The following is a 10136-nucleotide window of genomic DNA, read 5'->3' as shown; positions in this document are numbered from 1 at the left end:
GCTGAAGATTGTCCTCTCCTGAATGCATAGTATAGCGCTCTGCACACAGTTAGTGCTCAATATATAACATTGATTGATTGATTGATTGAATGTACAGCTAAATTTACATATCTATGTAAATGCTGAGGATGGATGTAAGGTCATACGTGCTAAGCGTGGCTATCATTTTGATCTGATCAGGATGATTAGAAATTAATCGGTGAAAGCTTCCTGGAAGAGGTGGGATTTTAGGAGGAGTTTGAAGATGGGGAGGACTGTGGTCTAGACTACTTTAAGGGGAAGGGAAGTCTGGGCCAGGAGGTCTGCAGGAGCGAGGATTCGGAAGGAAGAGAAACGAGAGCAAGTTACAGTTGGAAGGTGATCTCGGGGTAAGGAAAGAATGAGAACCGAGAAGTAGTGGGTGAAGACAGCCTATAGGAAAGATCAATTGATCAATCAATCAATCAATCGAAGCAACGTGGCCCAGTGGAAAGAGCCTGGGCCTGGGAATCAGAGGACTTGGGTTCTAATCCCGGCTCTGCCACTTACCTGTTTTGTGACCTTGGATGAGTCACTTCACTTCTCTTTGCCTCAATTCGTCATCTTCAAAACGGGGATGAAGACGGTGGGACGTGGACTGTGTCCACCCTGATTAGCTTGTGTCTACCCCAGCGCTTAGTACAGTACAAGGCGCATAGTAAGCCCTAAAAAATAGCCTATATATACAAAAGAAAAGAACCTTTGTGAGGGAAAAATGAAGAACGGGTTTTTTTCTCCCCTACTTCAAATCTCCAAGAGACCTTCCCTGACTAGGCCCTCATTTCCTCTTCCTCCACTCCCTTCTCCATTGCTCTTACACTTGGATTTGCTCCCTTTATTCACTCCTCTCTCATCCCAACAGTACTTATGTTCATCTCACTGTGGTCAAGGAATGTGTCTATTAATAGTTATACCGTATTCTCCCAAATGCTTAATACAGAACTTTACACAGTAAGCGCTCAATAAATACAGAAAAATGAATCAGTGAATATCCATTATGTATTTGTAATAATTATAATTAACACATGCTATTTGTTAAGCACTTACTAAGTGCCAAACTCTAAGTTCTGGAGTAGATGCAAGGTAAGCAGGTTGTCCCATATGGGACTCACAGTCTTTATCCCCATTTTACAAATGAGGTAACTGAGGCCGAGAGAAGTTAAGTGGCTTGCCCAAGGACACACAGCAGACAGGTTGAGGAGCCGGGATTAGAACCCACATCCTCGGACTCCCAAATGCGGGATCATGCCACTTAGCCATGCTGCTTAATGTCTGTCTCTCCCTCTAGACTGGATGCTCATAGTGGACAGGTAATGTATCTACCAACTGTTGTATTGTACTCTCCCAAATGCGTAATACACTGCTCTGCACAAAATAAGTGCTTGATAAATGCGATTGATTGATCGAATGACTTCTAGCCTAGCCTGGAGAAGGTCAAAAAGTCAACTGATAACTTTATCTGGGACTGTGGGGAGAGGTTGACCAGCTTTCCAAGGCCAATTAAGGAGGAAATGGGCTAAGAAAGAAAGCAGGAGAGATTTGGATAAAATCGTGATTGTTGTATTTGTTAAGCCCTTACTATATGTCAAGCACTGCATTAAGGGCCTAGTGTATAGGACACAGGTCGTCTGGGAGGCAGAAGGATCCGGACTTCAATCCAACCTGTTTGCTTTGTGCCCTTGGACGAGTCACTTCACTTGTCTGTGCCACAGTTACCTGATCTGTAAAATGGAGATTAAGACTGTGTGCTCCATGTAGGACAGAGACTGTCCAACTTGATAACCTTGTATCTACACTAGTGTTTAGCATAGTGCCTGGCACATACTAAGCGCTTAGTGTATGGGTAGTTGCAAGTTACTATTATTCATTCATTCAATCGTATTTATTGAGTGCTTACTGTGTGCAGAGCACTGTACTAAGCGATTGAGAAGTGCAATTCAGCAATAAAGAGAGACAATTCCTGCCCACACCGGGTTTACAGTCTAGAAGTGGAGAGACAGATATCAAAACAAGTTTTGTTAAGCACTTACTATGTACCACTCACTGTATTAAGCACTGGGGTAGATACAAAGATCACCAGATACCACATGGGACACACAGTCTAAGGAGGAGGAAGAACGGGTAGGGAATCCCAATTTTATAGATGAAGAAGCTGAGACCCAGAAAAGTGAAGTGCCTTGCCTAAGGTCACTCAGGAGGCAAGTGGTAGAGCCGGGATTGTGAGCCTGTTGTTGGAAGGGATTTTCTTTCTCTGTTGCCGAGTTGTACTTTCCAAGCGCTTAGTACAGTGCTCTGCACACAATAAATGCTCAATAACTACGATTGAATGAATGAATGAATAATGAGTGAATGAATGAATGAAACCAGGTCCTCTGACTTCCAGCCCCATATCTGTCCCCGTCCGCGGCTATTTTATTTTCCTTAGAGTATTTGTTGAGGACTTACCGTGTGCCCGGCACTGTATTAAGCTCGAGGGTAGGTTCAAGTTAATGACTGGACACAGTCTCAATCCACATTTTACAGATGAGAAAACCGAAGCCCAGAGAAGCGAAGCGACTCGCCCACTGTCACCCAGCAGACGAGCGGAATTGGCACCCACATCCATCCTGCCCACGGTCACATCGAGTTAACCGTCCGCGAATGGCAGAGGGAAATGGGACCAATGTGACTGGCTTCCTCCTGATGGGACTGTTGGACCGGCCGGAGGTGCGATTCGTGGACTTCCACGCCATCTACTCAGCCATGCTCCTGGCCAGCGATTTCCTCCTCCTCGCACTCTGCGCCGACCGCCGTCTCCCCACGCCCATGTACATCTTCCTCGCCAACGTGTCGTTGCTGGATGTCTCCTGCCCCACAGACGCGGTGACCAAGATCCTGCGGGGGCTCTCCACTGGAGACCGGAGATCTGTTTGGCCTTGTGCGCCCTTCAGCTCTATTTCCTGGTGGCCCCGGCGGGGATGGACGTATTGCTCCTGGCAGTCACGGCCTCTGACCATCGCTTGGCCATCCTGCTCCCGCTCTCCTATGCTGTTCTCATGGACGGGATGGTGTGCTTAACGCTGGCAGCTGGAGCCTGGCCGGCCTGCATCCTCAACTCCCCCTTGCACGTGTCCTTCACCTTCACGCTGACCGTCTGCCGGTCCAACCTGGTGGACCAGTACTGTTGCGATGTCCCTCCGGTGACGGGCCTGTCCCACTCTGGCGTTGGGCGGGAGGAACGCCTTCTGCTTCACTTTAGGCTCCTACTTCCTTCGTAGCCGCCATCTTGAAGAGTCGCTCGGTCGAGGGGAATGGCCGGGCCTGGTCCACCTGCACCTCCTGCCTGCTGGCCGTTCGGCCTCGTCTACGGCCCCGCCATCTTCATCTATATCCGGCCATCTTCCCGTCACTTTTTTGGAAGCGACGGCTTCTTGGGCATCTTTTATGGTGTCCTCAACCCCTTCATTGAAAGCCTGAGGAGAGAGAAAGTCAAGGGGGCCCTCCGGAATTTGCTGAGGGAGACGTTAGGCCTGGGATCTCTTCGGCACCCATAGGAGTGCTATGGACTGGCCTCCCCCGGGACCCGGTGCGCTTGTCTGAGTGCTTGGTAAAACACAACAGGAGACTCATTCCTTGTTCACGGGGAGCTTACACTTCTCAGAAGCAGCGTGTCCTAGTGGAAAGCTCACAGAACTGGGCGTCAGAGGACTTCATTCATTCATTCAGTCAGTCAATTATATTTATTGAGTGCTTCCTTTCATTCCTTCATCCATTCAATTGCATTTATTGAGTGCTTACCGTGTGCAAAGCACTGTATGCAAGGTACTGTGCTAAGCACTTGGGAGAGTACAATATAACAATAAACAGACCCTTTCCCGGTTCACAATGAGCTCGCAGTGGGTTCAGATCCTGGTGTGTGACTTTGGGCAAGTCACTTAACTGCTCTAGACTGTAGCTTTAGAGTGTAGCACTACACCGTAAGCTCGCTATGCGCAAAGAATGTGTCTGCTTATTGTTACATCGTACTCTCCCAAGCACTTAGTTCAGTGATCTGCATACGATAAGCACTCAATAAAATACGACCGAATGAAGTAAATGAACTCTCTGTGTCTACATCGGCCATCTTCCGGTCACTCTTCTGGAACCGACGGCCTCATGGGCAACTTTTATGGCATCCTCAACCCCCTCATTGGCAGCCTAAGGAGCGAGGATGTCAAGGGGGCCCTCCAGAAATTGCTGAGGGAGGAATTAGGCCTGGTATCTCTTCGGCACTCATAGGAGCGCTATGGACTGGCCTCCCCCGGGAGCCATCTGCAAAATGAAGGTACAATATATATTCTCCCTCCTATTTAGACTGTGAGTCCCATGTAGAACCTGATCATCCTGTGTCAACCGCAGTGTTTAGTACAGTGCTTGGTACAGTGCTTTAGTAAGTGCTTTAACAAGTACTCTAATCAGTGAAACAGATCAAAAGGGTATGACAGCTGATGGGCTCAGAATAAAGGATTAAAGGGACAACTGAATCTATTATTTATTTGAATGCCTGTCTTCCTCTGCTGTCTGTAAACTTATTGTACTCTCCCAGGTGTTTGGTACAGTGTTCTGCACATAGTCAGTGCTCAATAAATACCACTGTTTGCTTGTTTGCTTGTTCGATATATATGTATATATATATTTGTATATACAGGTTTAGAGAAACAGTGTGGCCGAGTGGATAGAACACACGCCTGGAAGTCAGGGGACCTGGATTTTACTCTCAACTGTGCCTTGCCTGTGGTGTGACCTTGGGCTAGTCACTTCACTTTTCTGTGATTCAGTTTCTATTTCTATAAAATGGAGATTCAAATCATGTTCTCCCTTTTGCTTTGACCTGAGTCCCATTTAGGGCAAGGACTGTGTCTGATCTGATTAGCATGTATCTACCACAACGCTTAGTATAGTGCTTGTCAAAGAGTAACCACTTAACGAATGCCGTAGGGTTGATGGTGATGATGATATTAATACTAATACTGCTAATATTGATATTATGAACATGTGTGAGAATGGGATACTAGCTACTTTGCTTCTCTGTGCCTCAGCTATCTCATCTGGAAAATGGGGATGAAGACTGTGAGCACCACATGGGACAAACTGATTACCTTGTATCTAGCCCAGCGCTTAGAACAGTGCTTGGTATGCAGTAAGCGCTTAACATATACCATAGTCATTCTTATTATCATGTGTTTTGCTACTCTTTTATATACCATCCCCAGCATTTAGTGCAGGGTCTAGCACTCACTAGCTCTGTGATAGAACAAAAAGAGCAATATTGATTGCACGTTGTGTCCTTTGGCTTGTAAACTTCTTAAGGGTGGGGGACAAGTGTCTTGTACTCTTCCAAGCATTTAGTACAGTACCTAACACTAAGTAGATGCTGAATAACTGCCAGTGACAGATTGATCTCGTGGATCTCCATTAACCTATAAGCTACTCGAGGGAAGGAAACTTATGACTTACTATTCATTCAATCATATTTATTGAGCGCTTGCTGTATGCAGGCCACTGTACTGAGCACTATTGTCGTATATGCTTCAAGAATTTGAAGCAGCACAGTCTAGTGGAAAGAGCATGGATCCGGGAGTCAGAAGACATGGGTTCTAATCCCGGCTCCTTCCCTTGTCTGCTGCGTGACTTGGACAAGTGGTTCCAATTTTCTCTGCCTCAGCCTCCCCCTCGTAAAATGGCAATTCTATCCCTGTTCTTCCTCTCCTCTACACAGTGAATCCAGGTAACATCTCTGTGCCTCAGTTAACTTATCGGTAAAATGGAGATTAAGACCGTAGGCTCCATGTGGGACAAGGACTGTTTCCTGCACGATAATCTTGCATCTATCCCAGAGTTTTATACAGTGCCTGGCACGGGGTAGGTTTTTAAAACAAATACTATAAAATAAGCAGGAAATTTAATAGACTTGTGAGGCCAGTATGGGACAGGGAATGTGTCCGGCCTGATTTAGTTGTATCCACCCCTCTGCTTAGTACCAATATCATAATGATAATAATAATAACGTACTTAGTATAGGGTTAGCACTCAGTAGGTGCGCAGTAAATGCCATCAAGTGATCGATTGTGTATTGTGTCTTTGGTAGCTCAAAAGAGCACAAAAATGGTTAACACAGAAAGCTTTTTTCTCTGAAGGATTGTGGGGAATATATGCCACAATTAGGTAAGGTTGAAATCCAGATTCCATTTTTTTTTGTTCTAAATGTTATTTGCTGAATGCTTGCTATGTGCTAGGCATTGGAATAAGTGCTGGGGTAGATACAAGTTGATCAGGGTGGAACGGTCCATGTCCCACATAGGGCCCACACTGAAAGTAATAGTCAAGAGGTGGAGAGTGATACTCTCCCAAGCCTTTAGTACAGTGCTCTGTACAGAGAAGCAATTCAATAAATACTATCAATTGCTTGATACATATATATGTCTATGTTTCGTAATTGTTATATTTATCCTTATACATACTTACACATTTAATTTTCTATTCAACCATTTCATCCTGACACATTTCCTGTTAAATCCTCATTTTTCCTTCTGCTTTTATTCTTTTAAATACTTTTTTTAATCTCTCCCCTCATTAAATTGTAAGCTCTTTGAGGGCAAGGCAGTGTGTCTCCTGCCTCTCTTGAACTCTTCTCTGTGCCTAGTATTTAGTGCTTAATGCTTAGTACAGTACAGAACTCACTGCTTAGCTCTGTATTAAGGACCCAGTTGGCTCTTGATAAACATCTTGATAAACAGCGATTGATTGGACAGGGGAAAAAACAGCTGGAAACCAATCTTGTCCTGTGTAGAAATTTGGTGAATGGCCACCCTACTGTGCATGTGTACATGTATGTGCACAAATGTATGAGTGAACGTGTAGGTAATAATAATAATGATGGTATATGTTAAGCACTTACTGTGTGCTGAGTACTGTTATAAGTGCTGGAGGAGATACAAGGTAATCAGGTTGTCCCAGGTGAAGCACACAGTCTTCATCTCCATTTTACAGATGAGGGATCTGAGGCACAGAGATATTAAGTGACTTGCCCAAAGACAAACAGCTGACAAGTGGCAGAACCCACAACCTATGACTCCCAAGCCCGGGCTCATCCACTAAGCCATGGCTGCTTCCCCCACAAACGTAAGCACTTATACGTCTGCATATGTGTTCATGCATATGCATGAGTGTAATCACGTGCATTTGTGAGTGTGCATTGATATATAGGAACATATGCACATATGTGCATGCCCATATACGTGTGTGTGTATGTTTGCATATATGCAAATATATTCTTATATATCTGTGCACATGTACATATGCATAAATTCATTCAATCACATTTCATTTAATTATATTTTATTCAATCATTTTTTTTGAGTGGTTACTATGTGTAGAGCACATTACTAAGCGCTTGGGAGAGGATAATTCAGCAATAAATTGAGACAATCCCTAAAACAACAGGTTCACAGCCTAGAAGGGGGGAGACAGACATCGAAACAAGTAAACAGGCATCGATATCATCAATATAAACAGAATTATAGATATATACACATCATGCATATAATGTATATATGATGTATACAATGTATACATATGTGTGCATGTGGATGTGTATATAAGTTACTACAATTTTCTGTGCCTCAGTTACCTCATCCGTAAAATGAGTATTAAGACTCTGAGCCCTACGTGGGACAACCTGATTACCTGATATCTGGTGTCTACCCCAGCTTTTAGAACAGTGCTTGGCACGTAGTAAGTGCTTAACAAATTCCATCATCATCATCATTATTATTATTATTATTTGCACACATCTATGGCTGCATACATACATGTGCATATATAAACACCACATACATGTATGTGTTCCCGTGTGCTTATGAAACTTACTTCATACTTCACGCTGCTGCCCGGATTATCTTTGTCCAGAAACGCTCTGGGCATATTACTCCCCTCCTCAAAAATCTCCAGTGGCTACCTATCAATCTGCGCATCAGGCAGAAACTCCTCACCCTGGGCTTCAAGGCTGTCCATCACCTCGCCCCCTCCTACCTCACCTCCCTTCTCTCCTTCTACAGCCCACCCCGCACCCTCCGCTCCTCTGCTGCTAATCTCCTCACCGCGCCTCGTTCTCGCCTGTCCCGCCATCGACCCCCGGTCCACGTCATCCCCCGGGCCTGGAATGCCCTCCCTCTGCCCATCCGCCAAGCTAGCTCTCTTCCTCCCTTCAAGGCCCTACTGAGAGCTCACCTCCTCCAGGAGGCCTTCCCAGACTGAGCCCCTTCCTTCCTCTCCCCCTCGTCCCCCTCTCCATCCCCCCCATTTTACCTCCTTCCCTTCCCCACAGCACCTGTATATTTGTATGTACATATTTATTACTCTATTTATTTATTTATTTATTTATTTATTTATTTTACTTGTATATATCTATTCTATTTATCTTATTTCGGTAGTATGTTTGGTTTTGTCTCCCCCTTTTAGACTGTGAGCCCACTTTTGGGTAGGGATTGTCTCTATATGTTGCCAATTTGTACTTCCCAAGCGCTTAGTACAGTGCTCTGCACACAGTAAGCGCTCAATAAATACGATTGATTGATTGATTGATTGATTGAAACAGCTTGGCTCAGTGGAGAGAGCACGGGTTTTGGAGTCAGTGGTCATAGGTTCAAATCCCGGCTCCGCCAATTGTCAGCTGTGTGACTTTGGGTAAGTCATTTAACTTATCTGGGCCTCATCTGTAAAATGGGGAATAAGACTGTGAGCCCCACGTGGAACAAGCTGATCACCTTGTAACCTCCCCAGCGTTTAGAACAGTGCTTTGCACATAGTAAGCGCTTAATAAAATGCCATACTATTATTATTATGTTTGTGTGTGTGTGTGAGTGTATGGGGCTATGATCGCATGGGTATAAATGTAAATGTTTGTATATATGTGCATGTATGTATGTTTTCAATAACCTCGTCCATCGCATTTTAAGGTAGCCTCGAGGCCTAGACGAGAATCCAACTCATCAGCTGAGGAAAACTGTGCAAAAAGGATTTGTCTGGGAGCTGAGAGCCGGGAAGACTTTGCTCCAATCAGGAGTGAAGCTGGCTGATTTCCCCAGTCTACGCCATCCTCGGTCTCCTCTCTGCTGAGACCGTGCCCCGGGTCACTCCTAGGACACAGCAGCGACGGGGGGAGAGGGTGTCAGCATTCTCCGGCCCCGCCTTGGCCCTCCCAGGGACTCTTACCCCTCCCTCCAACCCAGCAGCCCAAGAACCACCACACGCATCTCTGTTGCTCTGACACTTGGCTCTCCCCAGGCTAAAACGAGCTCAGGTGGAAATTAGCAACCAAGCGTTGCCCATTGCAGGGAGGCTCTCATGGACTCATTGAAAGTGCAACGTGTGGAGCGCTTCAAAAAGTTATTAATAAGACACAAGGGGGTGGACTTCCTAACGAGGTCTCAGGGGCCTACCAGCTCGACGGAGTAATCAGCGGAGGCTGCTCGGGGCTTAGGGAAACGAAAAAAGGAGATGGCAGCTCCTGTAACGGTTTAGCCCTGCTCCCTAAAGGGAAATCAAGTCACACGGATGCCCGGTTCTCACGCAGTGAGGAGGGAGACGTGGGGGAAAGGAACAGCGGATGCGAAAGAATGCTGGACTTTATCCTGATTCCTTTTCAGGCCTGCTTCCCGCCTACCCCTCCAAATTCCTCACGTCGCTGGACCCTGTCGGCACCACCGGGCCTGCAGAAGGGACTTTATTTTCTCCTAGAGGGGATTCCCCCCCAGCTCACACCACGACTGAGAGCTGGAGGAGGAGCTTGGAAAGCAGCGTGGCCTAGTGGGTAAAGCCCGGGCCTGAGAGTCGGAAGGACCTGGGTTCTAATTCCGCCTCCTCCTTTTGTCTGTTGTGTGACCTTGGGCAAGTCACATCTCTGTGCCTCAGTCCCCTCATCTGTAAAATGGGGATTAAGACCGGGCTCAACCTGATTAGTCTGTATCTATCCCAGTGCTTAGTGCAGTGTCTGATACATAGTAAGTGCTTAACAGTGACTCCCAACTCTGTTACGCTGTACTCTCCCAAATGTTTAGTCCAATGCTGTGCACACAATAAGCACTCAATAAATTCCATTT

This window comes from Tachyglossus aculeatus, assembly GCF_015852505.1.
Source record: "Tachyglossus aculeatus isolate mTacAcu1 chromosome 12 unlocalized genomic scaffold, mTacAcu1.pri SUPER_6_unloc_3, whole genome shotgun sequence".
NCBI classification, from domain to species: domain Eukaryota; kingdom Metazoa; phylum Chordata; class Mammalia; order Monotremata; family Tachyglossidae; genus Tachyglossus; species Tachyglossus aculeatus.
This window is presented reverse-complemented; position numbering follows the sequence as displayed.